The sequence below is a fragment of the Ambystoma mexicanum genome, chromosome 8 (genome assembly GCF_040938575.1).
Source record: "Ambystoma mexicanum isolate Mex_15411 chromosome 8, UKY_AmexF1_1, whole genome shotgun sequence".
Taxonomy (NCBI): domain Eukaryota; kingdom Metazoa; phylum Chordata; class Amphibia; order Caudata; family Ambystomatidae; genus Ambystoma; species Ambystoma mexicanum.
This window is the reverse complement of record NC_090929.1, coordinates 696,087,450-696,107,355: the sequence shown is the minus strand read 5'-3', so window position 1 is coordinate 696,107,355 and position 19,906 is coordinate 696,087,450. Positions and strand designations below refer to the sequence as shown.

At 43.2% G+C, this 19,906-nt stretch overlaps 1 protein-coding gene across 2 annotated transcripts in view; it reads left to right on the top strand.

The window, feature by feature from the left end:
• The window catches only part of PALD1 (phosphatase domain containing paladin 1), a 1,254,976-nt gene that overhangs the window by 265,458 nt on the left and 969,612 nt on the right, over positions 1 to 19,906 (top strand). The window contains exon 1 of one of the 2 annotated variants that reach the window (XM_069610501.1): positions 5,411 to 5,529. The exons of the other annotated variant lie outside the window; for it this stretch is intronic. The gene's annotated coding sequence lies outside the window, so the exon portion shown is untranslated. Of the gene's footprint in view, positions 1 to 5,410; positions 5,530 to 19,906 lie in introns of those variants that run through there. 2 annotated transcript variants of the gene reach the window in all.

Sequence of the window (19,906 nt, the reverse complement as noted above, 5' to 3'; positions counted from 1 at the left end):
GTGACCTTTGTTGTTTCTGTTACCCTCCTTCCTAGGGGATATTCCATTCTTTCCTTGTTCATTATACCTGAGACTTTTTGTTTACTCATGTCAGATTTCTTTTCCTGGTTTGGCCACGTAGGACTATTCCAATAGGGACTCTCACTCTTTCTCAACACTTGGTAATTACTGGGACGAGTATGAGTGTTCCAGTAATGATTTAACTCCTTTCCAACACTTGATAATTACTGGGATGGGTCTGATTGTTTCAGTAATGATTGTCACTCTCATGGGGTACTTCCCATGCATTATCCTAACTGGAACAAGTTTGTATGGATGTTCCACTTGTTATTTTCAGTTCCCCACCGGGTATCCCACTCTCCCTGTTATCCTTTCGGCCTCAGAGATCGCATCACTGGGCTTGCAGTCTGCACAGGGCCCTCTTCAATGGATGTCAGGTTGGATTGTTGGTTTGTCATTTCCTCTTCTTTTGGCACACTTCATGATGCCTTCATGTAAGTGGCTCCCAAGTCCACATAGCTTCGGTCATGCCACCACTTCTCAAGTCACTCTGGGCCTTCTATCAGTCCTTTGGCTTCTCCTATCTCAAGTTCTCTTGAGCGTAAGATATCCAGCCTTGCACTCCAGCTTCTTCTCTGCACCTGAAGCTGTGTGTCACTGCCTCCTTCAGCTCAGCTCTCACAGGCTTCTCTCACTCCCAGGTCTCCTCCTCTCCAACTTATGACGTGGCCATGTGACGTCCCGATAGGAGCGCCAAAGTCCATCTTCTCTGTCATGCTCGTGCTCAGTATTACTCAAGTGGTTTTCTTTGTCTCAGTACTGATCGATAGCCTGTTTCAGATTTACTCCAGGATTCTACATGACAATTACAAATATCTGCTTGATCTTCATGTTTTCTTCTGGTAGGTGGCAGTAGAGATGTGTTATAGGTGGGTTAGCTTGGGAGTTCCTCATCGCAATGGGAGTCCTTGTCCCCACTGGGGAGTCTCTTCCAGTGACGTCCCGCTTGCCTCTACCCCTAGGCAGGGTATTGTGTAATGGGCTCACCTCCGAAGCCTCACAGGGAAAAGGCTCCCCCCGAGGATTTTACAAACCCTGCAATTTTACAACTTTAACCATCGTAGTAAATACATAAATGTTAGCTGTCCTGGAGCTGTTTCAAGATATTTGTGAGGCTCTCAGCTAGTTTCGGGCTTTTTCCCTTCTTCAGGAGCGAGATATTAACCTCCCCTTTAATAAATCTAAAGAGTAAAAATGTATTAACTATAATAACTTCACTGTACTGTTACAAAGAAAAAGGGGTACATGCAATACTTAACGAATAAATATCCTTTGAGATCAGAAGTAGAAGGATTAAGTATTTCACACAGAAAAGGCCACAGTGTTCTCCTTCATGGTGTTGGTGTTTTAGCATCTGTAATTGCAAGTGTAATTGTAAAAAATATATAAATCTACCTTCTCAGTATGCAAATACTAGTATTTCATAATTTAATGCAGACATTTCACTCACCGGTATCTTGTTAATTCAAGGGGCAAGGAGCAGGATAAGAAACCTTTGTCTGCAAACTTCAAAAAACGTGGCAAAACCCTACATTTACTATATAGTGATGTGGTTTTCAATAACTAGACCAGGGGTCATGGTTGTTTAAAGTTAGTAAAAGGACACCATCTTAAGGTGTCCACAATATATATCGCTCAGTAATCAAATAAAATAACTTTTTAACAGTTCAATATATAATGAAGTGTAACATTTCTATTCAGTTCAAGGACAGGAAAAATGAGGAAATGTATATTATATCCTCAAACACAATTATGATGGTATTTAAATTGCTTACAAGTATCCTATATATTTGGAACTGGAACTTAAATGAAGTGGTAAACTCCACCACTGATTAAAAGCTTAAGTCAATGGGTTATTAAAAAAACACTCCAACTTTTTTAGGGACATTTAACATGCAATGTATTCTAATCACAATAGGTCCATGGTATTACACTGTCATAAATATATCTCAAGTCCCAAGTACATTGGCATTGTGAAAGTAAAAAAGTGCTAACTTTGAAAGCATTGCATATAAACCTTGTTAGTCTTATCAAACACATAATGGTATGTACAGTATATGTCATAGTCATTGCAAATAACAATAGTTTACAAAAAAGCAACCAAGATTGCATTTGAAAGTGAGTCATTTGGTAAAGAATGCAGACAATTTCTGTACCAAGTACATATCTCTTTGTGGCATCCCCCCTCGCTTGGGTATTTTTACACATTCAAGTATGGTAAATTGGATCTGGGAAACCGAGTGGCCCTTTTCTGTGTAACGAATGTCAATAGGTGATTTAGGGCTGTGTGTCCAAATATTAGACTTGTGTTCTGACCTGTGAGTTTGTGCTTTACATATGGTTACTCCTACGTAGTATAGGCTGCAAGGTCATCTGATTGCATATACTATGTTGCTAGAGTTCCATGTTCAATAATCTCTCAGGTAAATAGTCTTATCCGTATATGGATGACTAATCTTATTTCCTTTGATCACATTGTTATACTTTTGACATAGTAGACATGTAAATGTACATTTTCATATAATTTCTCTTTCTGGTAACTTCTGCAAACATTGGTGCATTTGGTAATCATTTTTGGGTGATCTTAGCCTTTTCTGTATGAAGCACTTAACAATCACTAACCTCTGAGATCAGAAGTAGAAGATTTTAAGAATTCCATGTACCCCTTTTTCTTTAACGGTACAGTAAAGTAAGTATATTTAATACATGTGTACTCTTTAGAATTATTAAAGGGGAAGTTAATATCTCACTCCTGAAGAAGGGGAAAAAATCCAAAACGTGTTGAGAGCCTCATAAATATATTGAAACAACCACGGGACATCTAACGTTTTTGTATTCCCTATGAAGGGCAATGTATTTAGTTGAGAGATTTAACAATATTGACTTCACAATATTTGTGACGTTTTTTCTTAATTTGTTGAATTTTCACAAATTGATTAATATTTGGTTACATTATTTGTAAAATTGTTTCTTAAAATTGCTATCTCTATTTAGAGCCAATACTTTACTTTTACACTAAAACTGTCTATCAAAAAAAAATCTGTTTCCTACATGTGAATGACTTTCATTGTGCATTTTCCTGCATGTTCCATTTGGCTGAGTGCGGTATTGCTTACAGGAATGTTTTCTGAGTAACAATTTTCTTTTTCTATCTCCAAAGTTGACCATAAATGGAGGGTGTGGGTTCTGGATACCGTGGGGGTATTTATTAAAGGGACATTGGATTTAGATAGATGGATCATGTGACTGTTCCCTGCCAGGACCTGTAGGGCGTTTCAGGAGATCCATCGTGTGCCTCTTCCAGGCCATGCATCATGCCGTGGGTGGCAACCACCTCACCCACTGCGTACACGTAAAGGTAGGAAACCTCACCACAGGGCTGATGTGTGCTTCTGTGAAGTGCGTCGTCGGGAGTGTCTAACAAGTGCGGCATGAAGCTAATGTAGTTGGGCCCACCGCAGTGACATTAATATATGTAAATGGCCACATAGCGCTGTTGAGTGGGCATTTACAGATTTTGGGTTGGCCTTGCCCGCTCAGGCCCTACCCTGTCTATGCCACTGCACTGCTTTGACCTGCAGTGTGTGATGCTTTGGCTGTGATGTGTGTTTAGTTTAGTTTATTATTTGTATAGTGCCGCCTGGCCCTGGGGCATCCAGGCGCTTGCGAAGAATACAACAAGATTAATACAACAGTACAATATGATAAAATATATTCTTAGGGGACCAGTAACAGAGATTAAGGGAGTTGTCAATCAGTTTCAATTACAGATAGTTACATATATGGTATAGCATGGTCAAGGTGGATGAGAGCAATACATTTGGGACATTATCACGCAGTTAGAGGTAATGTACAGACCGATTTACATATTTACAAATTTACAGTCTTGGTGCATGCTAGTAAGGTAGGGCTAGGCAGTTTACGTTTCTTTGGATAGAAGCCATGTTTTGGTGTTGTGTCTAAATCTGTGAAAGGACGGTTCTGATCTCAGCTCGAGTGGAAGTGAATTCCAGAGTTTGGAGGCAAGCACGGGGAAGCTAGAGCCACCTGCTTTTTGGAGCTTAAATCTTGGGATATTTAAGCAGTGCGTTTGAGCTGATCTGGTAGGGTGCACTGGGGTGTGGAGAGTGAGGTTGTCGGATAGTTATCTGGGTGCTTGGTTAGCTAGGCATTTGTGTGTGAGTGAGATGGTTTTATATTAAATTCTTTGTGGTATGGATAGCCAATGGCAGGAGCGTCTGGCGTCCGAAATGTGTTCATGTTTAGGTATGTTCAGGGCTGCTCGCAAGGCGTTGTTTTGTATGACTTGTAGTTTGTTAATGTTTTTCTGACTGGTGCCAAGTATAGAGCATTGCAGTAGTTGACTTTGGAGAGGACTAGCGCTCTGGCTAAGGTGGTGCAGTTGGATGGTGAGAGGTAAGGTCTGCTGGCATTGATGAGCTTACAGGTGTAAGCAGTGGCGGATGAGATAGAATTGATCTGTCTTGTCAGTGTGAGGGAGGAGTGTGCTAACGTATACAGCCTGCAGAAAGTGGAATGTGGCTGCTGTGCAGGTGGTGCATCCTAAATGCCCCTTTGTTTATGTGCAGGTGGTGTGCTGCTGCCATGTATCTGTGCTGTGACACCGTTGTTGTGAATCCAGTGCATGCTGCTGTGACCTTTTGTGCTTGTGCTGCTTTACACGTGTTTCTGCTGCCCTAAAGAGCTTCTCTGTCTGCAATGTTTGCTGCCGTTAATGTGATCCTCTGTTGCCCCATGTGCTGGCGGGACTTAGATGTGTGTTGTCTGGAGTGAGCCCTGTAATGTGTTCCATGTCTTGTACTGTGCGTGTGCTCCTGTGGTATTTGTTGTATTTGCCCTTGTCCCAGTGGTGTTTCCTTCAGGTTTTTGTGGTGTGTACCAATGGCCTTTTTCGCTTTGGTGTTTGACCCTGTGAGGGGGGTGTTTGTAGGTTGAGCCCGTTCTAGTGGTGTTTTCTTATGCGCATGTGGGATTCGTGCGTGTGTGTGTGTGGGGGGGGGGGGGCAGCTGTGTTCCATGCCGCTGTGCCAGTGCTCTCCGCCTGTTGCCAGGATTCCCAAGTCCTTGAATGGCAGAGGATGGAGCTGCCTCGCGCCCTCTGTCAGCAAGCAAGCCCCGCCCTCACATCCTTTGGCTCTCAGTCGGCCACTGCTGAGTGTTGCTGCTCCGGTGCAGCAGCCCTTTCCACACAGGCAGCACCGGCCGCAGAAGTGCCGCCAGCGTGCTGCCGTCCGGCTGACCTGAGCTGGGGATCCCAACCCCCTTCCCTCTCAGAACCTGGATGTTTTTGTTTTCACTCGGCTCGTTTCCGTGCGGAGGATGCTGTGGAGGCTGCCCCCCTGAGCCCCTGCGCGCTGCGAGTGGAGAGGAGGCTGCCTGAGCGCCGAGGCAGCTGGGCTCCAGGTACCACTGCCCTGACCGCCTCCAGGGGCAGGGCTGGCAGAAGGGGTAAGTGGGGCGGGGAAAGAACCCGGGAGCGGGGCAGCGGAGGGAGAAGTTCAGCTGTGTCCGGCTTTTGTTTTCAGTCCCTCCTCAGCTGTCCGACTATTCTCGGAATGGGAGATTCGTGCCACATGTGCCCACTCTCTCGCGCATCGAACGCTTCGGCACTTGCTTGCACGCGCATGCCAACTCTCCCTGTTCACCAGGGAGCCTTCTTTTGTAAATCAAGGCTGTTGATATTTCTGTACCTTTTAGGTTTTTAACTTTTTTCTTCTAAAGTTGCATGCTCCCTTTGTAAAGTTATTGGTGAAACTCCGCCCCTCCTCACTTTCTGCTGCATACTCTCCTGTTGTGCTTTCTCACACGTTGGCATGCATTTATGATGTTGGATGGGGCAGACGTGGCTTTTCTTTCGTGCAGGAGAAGCCCTTCTGGTCTCGCCCCGCGGAACATTGTGTACGCCCTCCAATTTTGCGTTGTTTCATGGCTTTAAAAAGTGGTAACACTTTTGGCTGCGGTGTAGAGCTTCACGTTTCAGAACTGGTGTGCCTGTTTACTTGTGCACGTCGAGGTGTCTGACTCTTCCTATGTACGTCATCGTCCAGCTAGTGAGATATAGCCGGTCCGATAGCACAGCGAGTAGAGCGCTCGCTTTGACATCTGTGCAGAACCTGCTGACGCAGGTTCGAATCCGAGCAGGGCAAACTCAGCCTTTCATCCTTCTGAGGTCGATTAAATGAGCACCACACACCATGTGTTAATAAGCAGCACCCAGATACCTGAGGGTTCGTAGCACTATATAAATGCTAAATTATTATTATTATATCTAATTGGCGTGTGAGCGCATACCGCTCTGCAAGCTGAAGGTAGCAGCTTCTGATGATTGCATATGCATGTTTCGTGAATAGCACATGCTGGCTCCTGCTGCCACTTCGTAGCACTGCACTGGTCAGGGATTGGGAAGGCTGAGCAGTACAATGCTTGGGAACGGTTGGAAGAAGTTTCAGGGGGTGAGAAGTGAAAAGACCCAGACAGACCCCAAGGTTGTTGAGTTGGTTGGTTGGTTGCCTTCTGCAGAGATGTGTGTGCAACCTGGCGGATACCGATGCCCAAAGCCTACGGGTCTGGGCCATCTCTGGCTTATTCTGAGTTGGATGCAAAAGTTGCTTCCATAACCATTAGTAACTGGCACTTTATTTAGCGTATATTGCATGCTTTTGAACATTCTATTGACCTGTGCGTCATTTGGGGGTCGCCCGGGGTCGCAAATACGACCCCTGAGGTCTTCCTTGCTACCCCTGTGGTCTCTCTTGCTACCTCATTTAAAAAAAAAAATGTTTTATGAAAGCTCCTGAGCTGTGGCCAGCACCATGTGGCTCTTGTTTCTGGTGTGGCTGTCTCTCTTCCTCTTAAAAAAAACAGGGGGTTCCACAAGTGTACCACTTTGAGCCGTGACCCTAAATAAGAAGGAATAGGAATAAAAAATAATGTGTCTTTCTGGAATTCTATGCAATAGTTGCTAGACTCATTAAAGGCTTATTTCAGACACACCTCAGGTGCTTAGTCGCTGATTTAGATTGTTCTTATACACCTCAAATTCGCAATGCAGACAAAAACTTAAAAAGCATTTAGAGTAGAATAAGCATCCATTTAGGACTATGTATTGGGTTTTTTCCAAGTGTGTTTTTTTTTCTGCTGTTGTGTCTGTTACAATCATCTCAAGATATTCCATTCCGGTGTCCTCGGTCAATTGACCAAATCCCTGTCCCTAAAAACTTGTGTACAGTGTAGAAATGTTTGACCATCGCACATAAAGTGGCCCTTGATTTCGTTGTGCCACAATGAATGCCTTGCTGTAATGTGTCTATATTTCCTATCTCCATTGCATGCTGTTCAGGATGTTTGTTTGCATGTATGAGGTAATGTGTGCCCTGAGTACGGCATGCCGTGTAAGGCCAACCTCTGAAGCTTGAAAAGTCGATCCATGCAGGCTTGTCATGTGGCAACTTTGCATGAGACCTGCAAATGAACTGGCCTGCTGTTAAATCTGTTACCAGTCGAATGGTATCCACTACAGAGTGTCATTAATTTGCTCTCTGACTTTGAGAACATTCAGAGATGCAACTAATCATTTGACTACAGCTGGGAAGATAGCTATAGCCGATAAGCTAGCTCAGTGGATTGAGCACTTGCTGCAGCAATGTGTGTGTGATCGGCAGGTTCAAATCCCGGCAAGGCCAACTCAGCCTTTCATCCTTCTGAGGTTGATAAATGAGTACAAACGCAGGTTGGGTGATGTTGTATGTATATTTGTTCTAAATAAAGCGTATAAGTGCAATATAATAACACATTATTATCATTTAGCCTTGGACATCTGCTTGCATTCACAGTAATTTGGTAATATGGGTCTATACACACTGATAGTAAAGATACATATGGTGATACATGAAATGTATGTCACGTTACAGATATCGTAACCATATTGTTCATGAAGTGTATGTGATGTCACTTTCTCTTTTGTCAAGGGGAAAAAGTCGCTTCCTGTGATGTAACTTTGGGGTGGGGTCAAATGACTTCCTGTGTTGTTATCAGAGGTCATGTGACATCACTTCTGCTACCCCTGACATTTCGGTGATAGTGTGTCCCTGTTGGGGGCGGGGAGGAGCACAGCACAGAATGAAGATCGAAGCTGTGGTTGATATAAGGGGGGAGGACATCTGTGTTTCGCAGACTACAGACTGTGTAACTTCAAACGTGCACTTCCTGCCCAAAGACAGACCCCTCCAAAAGGTGTTCAGTAATCACACAGCCGCTTGTTGGTGTTTGGAGCGGGGCAGCGAATATGGTTGGAGAGTGATGCATTTCAAGGTGGGCTAGTGTAATACAACCTTAATGATGATAATCAAGGACATCACTCTTTGGAATTTTTGTACGAAAGGTGCTCTGCATTAAACCCTTTGCACCACACAGTTGCCTCCCCAACCAAAGTCCTTTACCTGTGTTGCCTTGAATTCATTCGTCCCATTCCTTGGGACACAAAACTGCACCTTCCCGTGCCCCCAAAAGCACATGTATCGTTTTCCCACTGCCATGCTGCGTTGGAATACCTTAAAGTGCACCAGCCGATTGCATTTTTGTCATTAACATTTGCAGACTGGTTTTGCAGCTGCAGCAAGCCCCTCCTCCCCCAACATAATTTTGAAATGGTCCCCACCCATCTTTTACCATCCCCAGTGGAGTAACTTTGCTGAAAATATTGGCGGGGGGGGCATGACATCTGAAGGATAGGTTCCCCAGCCAAATAAATGGGAACACAATGGTGTGCCATGAAAGTTGGGGGGGGGGCGGGACAAACACCCCTGCCCCCCCTAAAATTACGCCCATGCATGCAGAGCAGAGAGATGGCAAGCTAGATGCATGCACATGCAGATGTAATCACGAGGAGTTGGTTATGTTTCATGAGCCATGACCGCTGACCTCTTCGGCGGTAGATGCACATATATTTTGTTTGAGTAGACTAATGCTTTTAGAGTAAGTCTGGACCACACGTTAAGCCAATTTGAAATAGCCATTTGGCAACATGTTTAAGTGTGGTAATAAAAGGAAAATAGCTCATAGTGTTGAGACCCTGCAGTAGAGTTATGCAGAACCTAGGTTTTTATCTCTTTTTGTGAGTGAGGAGCCTATTTTGTTGGGTTCCCTTCCAGGTGGACCTCCGGGCCCTTTCCTGAATAATTGATGACTCACAAGTCACGGTCGCATGACTGTGTAACAACTGAGTTTCCTTGGCTCCCTTACTCCGTTTGAATAAAGAATACAACAAACTATGTTACTTGTACTAGTGTCATGCGCCCTTGTCGTGGAGAAGAAAAGGAAGAAACAGGTGTAATCGCAAAGGGCACGCCTTGAATCTATATACAATTAAAAATTCAAAGCTTACAATTTGGAGAATAAGAGGCATTGTTTGGTCTTCCTTTTCTTCTCCACGACAAGGGCGCATGACACTAGTACAAGTAACATAGTTTGGTGTATAGGTTTTTATCTCGCTTGGGCCAACTCTGCTTTTGGGATTGATGAACTGCTAATACTACCCATTGATAGAGCCTTGAAACAATTCAGTTTGGGCCTGTGCACTATGGAAGCAATCCGTATTTGTAAAACTTGAAGATGGGTCGCCTATCTTTAGGTGTTGATGTAAAGTGTCCCACGCAAATTTTAAGGACAAACACCGGAATCTTCTTGTCCTGACCCCCCGCACCATTTTTCGTGGTATAGCTAAATACCGCCACTTTCTTCCTACTACCACCATACTGGAAGTTACCGAGTGGTAAGGCACAAAGGTGGAGCAAGTCATAGCATCCTTTGCCAAGCACTCATGTTCAAAAGGAGAACTGCGTCACTTTCTGTCTGTAGAATCCTTAAAGTCACAGAAACAATGTCAGTGTTAACCAATGGCGTGTCTCATTGTGAAACATCCAATCTCGACATCAGAATATGGATGGGTTCTTGTAAGCACCTCCCCTTTCCACAAGTATCTGCCCTGAGAAACATTCTTACTCCTCATCAGTAGCATGTCCAGGTTTTCGCGCCAGAGGGGGCAAAGTGCTCCTCATGGGATATTCATTTGGGCATGGTGGGTGGGAGGGGGTTTGGCACGGGGGTGTATTGAGATCACAAAAAAGTTCCTGGGTGTGGTGACATTAAGTTAGGCCTCCCAGTGTCTACTTACTGCAGGAGTCTGTAACATTTGGAGCTCCAGATGTCTTGGACTACAACTCCCATCAGACCTAGCCAGTAGGCAATGGTGAGGGCCCATACTGGTTGTAGTCCAGAAGATCTGGAGAGCTGCAGGTTGCAGACGACTGCCTTATTGTATGTTTGGATTCTCAGAAGTTTGGACTCCCTTTCTCTTCACCATCTGAGCTGTTTTTCTAGGACAATGTGGCCTTGTGCTTCTGACTGCTCGATGTGTCGAAGAGTGAACTTTAAAATCGTACAAACGGAAACCCTTGCTCTGGAGTTGGGTCAGTAGAAAGGAACCATGATCCATTTCGCTCTTATTTGTACTGCTCCATTTCAATTGCTTTGTACCTATAAATTGCAAGCCTGACAATCGGTGCATGGTAGCTGTGCAGACACGCGGAAACAGCTGCAGTTTCTTAGACGGAAAACATAGTTGCCCTTTTCCAATTGCTTAAAGTTTAGATATCTCTATGTGTTGATGTTTAAAGCCCGATTTTCATTGTGGTCCCGCCCCAGCCCCAATTTCAATGGCACTGCTCTGTCTACTTAACTCCAATCTAAGGAATCTGTCTTTTTTTCTGGATGTTCCTAACATTTCCTCTCCTGTAGCTATTCCCTAATAAGCGATTGCAGCCATTGTGCCTTCGACACCGCCTTTGTGATTCACTTATGAAATGCAGATAGGGTCTGCACCATCAGCCCTTTAAAAATAAAACACATCTGCTCTAAGTTGATCTTTGATATGATAAGATATGGCATTCATAAAGCGCCTTTTGTAGCCATTTCTTCCTTTATTTCATGTCTTGATATGGTTGGATTTCTATTCATTACGTTTATAAAGTGCACAAAACACTTGGCGCACAATAGATTGTTTGAGAAACATAGTGGCCCAAAAAGCTGGGCAAGAGAATTGTGAGAAGAGCCCATCAGTAATCAGAAAAGGCAGGGTTTTTGATTGTTTTAGAGATGGATATCTGCAACAGTTTTTCCAAAACCTGTAGTGGTTTCATTAGTGTGAAGAAGACATGTAGTCTTCAATCGTAACCCAACACATGTTTCGACCTCAAGGGTCCTTTTCAGGGGTAAAGCAAAATTGATTGGTGCCCGTCTGAGATTTCCCCTGGGCTTGGATAGTCTTACTCCTGGTTGGACTGGTGCATCTGATGTGGTCGCAGTGTACAGTGACGCTCCCCTGGATGTCTTCTTCACACTAATAAAACCACTGCAGGTTTTGGAAAAACAGTGTTGTAGATATCCATCTATTTAACGAATGGCACAAGTTATTCCTGATCACGTCTGTTCTACATTTCAAGGAGGTGTGGGCTGTGCCTCCAACCATCCGTGACCCCGCTGCTAAAATCAAATGCAAATAACAATAGAGTGAAGCGCAAGAGTAGTTTCAAGCCTAGTGCTCAACTTCTTTGCACAGGTTTTTAATTGATTTTCACAATTTCAGAAGATCGGATGAAGATCTGATGTTTAGGGGGGAGAGTTCCACAAAATGACAGCCTGCCAGGAGAAGGTCCTGCCCTGATTTTGTTGACTTTTGGAATCGAGAGCAAATTAATTGTGGACGCTATCACCCCACTGGAGGAGATAAACTACTTTAGTTTGTTGGCTTGGAAAACTGGCTTATTGGAATAAAGAACCTTGTGTACTCTTCACCATCTTGTGTTTTGTTCTCTAACAGTTAGCCAATTCAGCCAGAAAAGGCAGAAGACAAATGTTGTGCCAAGACTACAAAAAAAGTCTGGCTGCAATTGTCCTCCACTCTCTTCAGCTCAATAATCCGAGAGTCACCCAAACAGAGCACATTGCAATAGTGTAGCTTTGATGCCAATGCTTTGACCATAGTCATGATCTCAGAAGAAAGTTGTAAAAAGTTAGCATTAGCCAACGAATTTAAGTGAAAGGATAGGAAAAAGGTGGCATAATTTTTATCATCTAGGTTTTTGACGTCTTCGGTGGGTATCTTTAAGGTAGGATTTTAACCAATTCCAGAACATGCTTGCCTTGAAAATCTTGCTGATATAAGTGACCCCATAGGAGAGCATGGACAACTGTATAGAAGGTAGCTGGCAAATCTAATAGGGTAAGAGGTAGCTTGCCTTTGCTGAGCTTCATAGGCCATGAAGCACCCGGATGGATATTTCCAGCCTCATAACCGAGCAGAAACTACCCGACGTCTTGGTGGCAGGTGGTGAATTTCAGACATTTTTAAAATTTAAGTAGCAAAAAAAAATGTTCTGGTCGTTTTCCTGAGTAGATCAAATGGTGTGTGGGTCTGAAGTTTGAAGGAACACTTGGGTGCCTGGAGGGATTCTCTAGGAGTGGTTTACCACTGCATTTTCCAATTCCTTTGGTACTTAGCCTGGGAGTAAGGACACATTTTGGGTGAATCACAAATGTGAGCTCAACACAGTAATAAGTACTTTTAGCAGTCTAGAGGGCAGGGGTCGTGGGTGAAGGCGACCTGATGACATATTTGAAGGAGTTCATTTTGTTAAAGCAGAATCCTTTACGGTATAAACTCGGCAAAAGGTGAGAATGCAACCTTTTATGAAGAGCAACTTCTTGCAAGAGTTGTTTCCTAATAAGCCATTTAATTTATTTGTAAGTCAAATTTTATTGGAAAAGAATTTAGCAAGAGGGTCACAGAGGTCAGTAGAAGCACATGATAATAGTTTAGATGCAAGGATAGCATGAAATTGATTTACGATGTGAAATGCCTCTTGGGTTTGATTTTCCACCGGGTTGGTTGAATTTGTGACTGCAGAATTTCACATTTATAAGCGTTTAATTTGATGTTGTTTTTGCATTTCATTAGAGTAGAGTCTCTGATAACTAACTGTGTTCACATGTGCTAATTCCATACATTGCCATTTGCTTTCCCTTTGCTTAAGGTCACGCTTAACTTTACTCAATTCGGGTGCAAACAATATTTCTGATTGTGTGCCTTTTGCAGCGAAAAGGGCGATTTTAGCAAGGGCACTAGTTAGTTTTTCACTAAACAAATGATCTACTGGTGACAATAGTACAGATAGACACAAGTGATCACAGTTCAAGGGTGTTTATTGAACATAGAATGTTGCATGCAGGTTGGAAAAATTAAACCTAAACCTAAATATAAGATGGCAACATGCGTTGACCATCAAATGAAAAATAAGGCAGTCAAAATGGTGTTGTCAAAACAAAGAGGCCTATACTAAGACACCTATTGCCAAACCTCACAACTAATACAAAAAAGGGTGTGGGATAATTTTCAGAAATAGAAATAAGTGTTTGTAAATAATGTCAGGATGCGACAAACTGGGACTACCTTCCCCTGCACGGGGTAAGATGGGAGTCTGGAGCACAGCACGCACTCAAGCTTTCCTAGCATAAGTTAACTGTTGCAATGGCAACAATCAGAACCTTTGATGGCCAAGTCTCGTTTCTCCTGAAAGTCTCTTGCGAGGGCCTGATGTATCCAATAACAAAACAAACACAAAGTTCTCTTTCACAGTTCACATTGGGTGACGAGTTCACCCCTGGGTCCCCCTCTTCTGGGTGCCGACCCTTTGCTCACAAATATCAATGTCTTTTCAAACGGTTCCGGTGCACATTCCTTGTTCGGGTTTACCTTTGTCGACACCCTGTTTTGTGGGACTTTAGACTTTGTCCCCTTTTCGTTAGCATCCTTCTTCTGGGTTCAGTCTCTCCAATTTCACATTCACTTTGACTCTCAATGTTCTTGGGATTCACATCCCTTTTACCTTCACCATGCAGGCTTCCCTTCCCTTACTTTCTCAAATGTGTAGATCAAAGTCTTTCGATTGTATGAGGATTTTACTAGACCTCCAGTATGACCACTTTGACCTCTTCTGGTGGCTCTCCTACGGCCTTCTGTTTTCTATAGTTTAATTCAAACGGGGTTCTAGTAGAGTCTCTCGGAGCAACACCCACGTGGTGCCGGTTCCCTCAGCAGCTGGTCAACCCTTAGCACTTTTACATTTCTTTCCCAGTTAATTAAACTAAGTTCAAAGTTGCCACTTTGCGTTCGTCATTCAACACAGCCTGGCTCTAATCAGTTCTCCCCTCGACTCACCGGCTGTGATGAACCGCTTGGCTTTCTGCCTTAGTGGAGTCGAGGCTGCTAGCAGGAGTTTCCCTCGCTCCCGCTTATCAACGGCGACATGCTCCGTGTACCGTCGGCATCTGCTCTAAGACAATTGGGCTGTTGTCCGCGGTCTTAGGCTCTCCTCCACGAATGTTCTGTGGGTCTGGGACGAAAAGGGCAAGGTCACTCCTCTCCTCGCTCCCTCTCGCCTCCTGCCGCCTTTGTCCTTCTCTTGAATTGCCACGTCGGATTAGCCGTCTCGTCGTGCTGTCTGCAGTGCTCGTCGTGTGCTTTCTCGCTTCACCCTTTATCTCTCTCTGTTACCGACGGGACAAGCAGAATCCACCTTGGCTGTCAGTCTTCTTAGGGGCTGATTTTAGTGCTTCCAGGGAAGAGCGGAAGTTGTCAGGCTCCTACTCGTTTTTCACCTTCTTCCCCTTGTCTGCTACCTGGGTTTTAGTTGCCGACTTACACGTTGGAGCCATCTTCCTGGATTCGGGTAGGGATTAGAACGTTCTCAACGTAGCTGTCCACTCTATGCACCAGCCCTGCCCTGGAACCACTTCGGCAGTGACTGACAGGATAATCGAGTGTGTGCGAGGTAACCAACATTAACATTAGTCCGCTGTCTATCACAGTAACAAAAAGTATTCGTATCAGAAAAATATGGCGTTAGATGTTTCAAGTGTCCTACGTGGTAGGATGGGGAAAAGGTGTTACAAGAAGGGGGATAACGCCTCTCACACATCGGTGTCCCACCCCTACTCCCCGAGGACTCCCCATACGGGTGATCCATCCCCAAAAACTGCATCCAATAGTAATGGCCGTGTCCTGCCCATCTGGATGACACATCCCCTGGGACTAGCTAGGGAGACACCTTTAGGTTTCTCACAGCACTGTCCAATGAGTGTGTGTTGCTCAAATAATCAAAGGTTTAGGGCCAGTTGTGAGTAGATTGTTTACCATGCCACAGTATTTACAGCTTAGAAAGTCATGAAACCAGATGTTGAAATTGCACACAAAAAATCAGCGTAGTTGAATTTAAGGTGATTTAAGATATGGCAGCAGTTTTCTTGTCACAATTTGGTGAATTACAGAGAATCATCAAATTTAGTCACAAAGCATTTCTTATAGAGATTCCTGTTAAGAAAATGCCAGTCGACTGGACTTGCGTATCCTCAAGAGGTTCAGCTGGAAAATTGGCTGTATAACTTGGGGCAGCCCCTTCACTGACGTTTTGCACTCTCTATGAGTGCATGACTTTGTATTTGGATGGGCCCATGTCTGAGAATCTAAAATGGCATACTGTGAAAACCAGGTCTCAGACCTATTCCGCTTTTTTAAGTAAGATTTTAGGTGTGCAGTAAAAGTGGGGGTATTTCTGTTACCCCATTTCCACCCAAAACCTACCAGAGAGTCAAACTCCTAATCCGGCCCGATGTAAGGAAGAACGCACAGAACATTAAAGATCTGTGAAACATTTACGAGAGATATCTCAAGAAGAACTGCTGTAAATACATTTTCTTCTAAAGCACAGTATGACTTCATCTGTGTCAAATGGATAGGAATGGCACGCAGTGTGGAGCAACAAGGGGTTGAATGACTACAACAACCCACTGTCATGCTTAGATTAAGCATCGACAATTTGAGAGAAAAAAGAACACCTAGAGTCACAGAATCCATAGTCAATACCAGATATTGGAACACTTTGCGCAGCTTATTTCATATGGGGGCCTGCATCATTTGCCAGAATTTTAGTCACAGTTTAGGTACCATTATTTGACATTGTTTATTTCCTCAATGTACACAATTCTCGGATAGCTAATGTGTGCCATTGCCTTCGCCCATAAACTGTCTAGCATTCCTTAGATAAAGAAAAGATTAGCCGCTGCGGGAATCCAGTGCACGAGCCTAGCCCGCTCCCGGTGTTGCTGATATTCCTACCTGTGCAGAATTTTACAATTATGTTAAAATCCGGACTCATTTGATGAAACTGTAGACATTTCCAAGTTTTTAATGCAGCTTCTTTAATAAAACCCACGAGACATATATATTCATATTCATTATTATTCAACTTTTTCATGCTGTTGAAGCTCTCAAAAAATCCAAGTTCAATATTTATGCTGCAAAAATTCAGCAGATAACCTGAGTGTGTGTGTGTAATAGGTATGCAGCAATCCATGAAGTGCAAATGTTCCTAAAAGTTTACTACTGCACAACAATGTTGCAATTCTCCTTTTTAATAATGTACAGAGTTCTTTGCTTTTTAAAAGCAGCCATTAAGCATATTTCTTGAAATCCTTACACAACCTTCCATTTCTTTTTTAATCTGGCTGGAAAGGGGACACAATATGTGGGTTCGATTAAAGGGAATGGATTTCCTAATTGAATGCTTATGACATTGTCTTGTATATTTTGAATGTAGTTTAGTTTATGGGTTTGAAAAAAATAACTGTTTTAACAATCCAGTGCATTGCAAGGTCTAACTTTCCATGCAGCTTGGACAAATTGTATAGTGTATTTATGCTCGAGTCGCTATGGCTTTGTCCGTTCTCTCGTACTGATAAAGTGGAGGCATGCTGGGGTATCTTCTTTGGGATAAAGCGTTATAGAGCAATTGAAATTCAAGTTTAAAAGGAGGGACTATCCTGCAACCCAGGTCACTTGAACATGACACAAAGCCCTTTATTAGAATCAGGGTAGAAGGAGTGCTGTATTTACAAAACGGTGTGGCACAAACTCTAGGGTATGGGTCTGCTACCTGAGATTGTCCAGGTGTTTTTGACTACAACTTCCATGATCCCTCACCATTGACTGTACTGGGTAGGGCTGATGGCATTTGAAGTCCAAGACATCTGGGGAGCATACCAGGTAACTCGGTCAATGTGCTTTTAACATTCCTTTCGTTCTCTGATTTTATGCCATTGCAACACTGATTTTAAGCTTTTAAATATTTATTGGTATGCTTTTATCAAGGTTTTTAAACTGGAAAATAAAACTCACATGGGTGGGCCTACTTCTATTAGGATCTTTATCAAGTTAGAACGATGTATTGGTTAATAACTATTTCCATAATAAACATCAAAGATATTCAGTAATCGCAGGCACATTTTTCTATTTTTAGGATTTGTAAGTGTGCTGAATTTATTTAGCATAATGCTTATAAAATTCATGATCCTAAGGCAAGATTGAAGGAGTTTTAAATATAATTGAGGGATTCACATCTTTGAGGAACATTTGTGTGTTTTTGCTTTTGGTTTATTACATTACTCCACGGTTTTTCAAAGTTGAGCGGTGCTAATTAGCTACTTTTGGCTCCCCAGGCATACTGATGTCAAACAAACACACCTATGCGAATTTAACTCTGTGCATTTTGGTCAATCTATAAAAAAATAATTGAGGCACGTATATATGACATTTAAAGCATAAAGGGTAATACATAATGGAGAAGATATGTTTACAACTTATGTGGAAGTTAAATTTGTGGACCGCTTTGTACTAGCTTCTCGTCTCCCCCTCCCCTCTCCCCGTGGTAGCTCCTGGTCACAGGTTGATTTTGGATTCCCAGGAGCTGCTTTTAGCTCCTGCTTATCCAAATCTAATTTCGAGCCCTGTTACTCTGAGAATCTTTTGAAGCAAAGGTTAAAAGGAGGCCTTTCACAGTAAATGCAAGCACACTGTGATGGGTCAGAAGAAAGGCAGAGACTGATATCTGCCATTGAAGGAGTTTATTAAACTAAATGAAAATATGCACACTCCTAACTTTCCCTAATCTACGAGTTTCCTCCACCTAACACTAGCTAGGGTGCCTGTCAGTCCTCATTGAGTCCAAAAGGAAGAGCTGTCCTAACAAAATAACTAAAGCACAGGAGAACGACTACCTGCTTTTCAGCACAGTCACTGTAGTAACTTATTCACAGGTATTTATTTGCAACTACTTTGACCAGTACATTCAGTTCAGTTTCTCTATCATGTCCATGACAATTTGCTTTCCCTTTCTGAGGTTATTCCTCTCTTGATCTTTATTTATCACATTTGGTGTTTCTCCTTTACTCGATGTCCACTCTTTTTCTTGAGTGGGCCAGATAGAAGGATTCTCAAAAAGAACTCTTGCTTTTATGTTTCATACGATAGTTAAAGTATGAAGATTGCAATAATGATTCTCACCTGTCTTTACTTCTTTAGGCCTTACTGGGATGAGTATGAATGTTTCTGTATAGATTCTCACTTGTTTCCAATTCTTTAGCCTTACTGAGACGAGTAGCAGGGTACCAGTAATGATTTTCACTTCTGTACACCTCTTTGGCTTTCTTTACTGGGGCGAGTATGAAGGCACCAGTAATGATTATCTTGGCTCTTTACTGTTCTGTCATTAGAATGAATGTGCTTGCATGACTTCCCACTCTCCTTAGGGAATATTAAGTTGAGGTTTTCACCGGAATGAGTATGATTAATTATGCTCTTTATTTTCGATATCCCTTGCGGGTCTCCACCTTTCCCGTTACCTCTCTCAGTTGAGGTTAGCATCACCGGGCCTGTGATCAGGATGCGATCGTTGCTTCATTTTTCAGGTTGGCTTCTGGCTTCTCTCTCTTTCTCTGTGCCCCCTCTTAGCTGTGAACGGGTCTGTGGTCTTAGTGTCAATATTGGACTTAGCAGCCCACTGACTCTCAGTCACACTACCACCTCGGACTCAGTAACCTATCTGAGGCTTCGTACGCTCAGCTCTTCTCACTTCAGGCTTCTCTCATGTTGCCTTCACTCGCCAGTTTGCATACACTCTTGGAAGCAGAATGTTCTGGTCCAGCTCTCCTTGCACAGCAGATTCAAATGACTCGGGCTTCTGTCTCTGACAGGATTTCTCCTCCTTCATTTATGACGCATGGATGGGCCTTCCCCGGCGAAGCATCAAAGTCTTTTTTCACTGTTTTCAGAGTACTCCGCATTAACCAGACAATCCTCATCTCAGTATTGGATTCATTTTCTTTCTCAAAGTGATTGAAGGTTTCTACACCACAGCAACAAACATTAATTTGTTCTTCATGTCTTCTTTGCTTAGAAGTTGTTGGAGGTGGGTTATTGGTGAGTAACTCAGGAGGTTCCTCTTTGAAAAAGGGAGTCCTTGTTCGCAGAGGAGAAGTCACTCTGTGTGAGGTCCTGCTTTGCTTTACCCTTGGGGAGGGTATCGTGTAGCAGGCTCACCTCACCAGCCTCGCAGAGAAAGGCTTCCCCCAGGGGAGAAGTGACTGAATCCTGCGAATCGTCACAGCACCCCAGGACAAAGTATTGATATACAATAATTTCATGTGAAACTAGTTTTCTTCTTCATAATAGCTTTCTTTCCGTCAGTATATACTTGATAAATTTGCAGGACGTTTCTCAAGTATTCGTAACATACTGGTATATGCATATAGCAGCTAAATCATAGCGGTAGAATCTGTGCTTTCCATCACCACAGGTAGTCAATAGTTCCATTTGCTTCCTTTCAGCTTGTCTATGCAAAGAAAATATCAGTATGTTTCAAATATAAAAGTTCCCAGG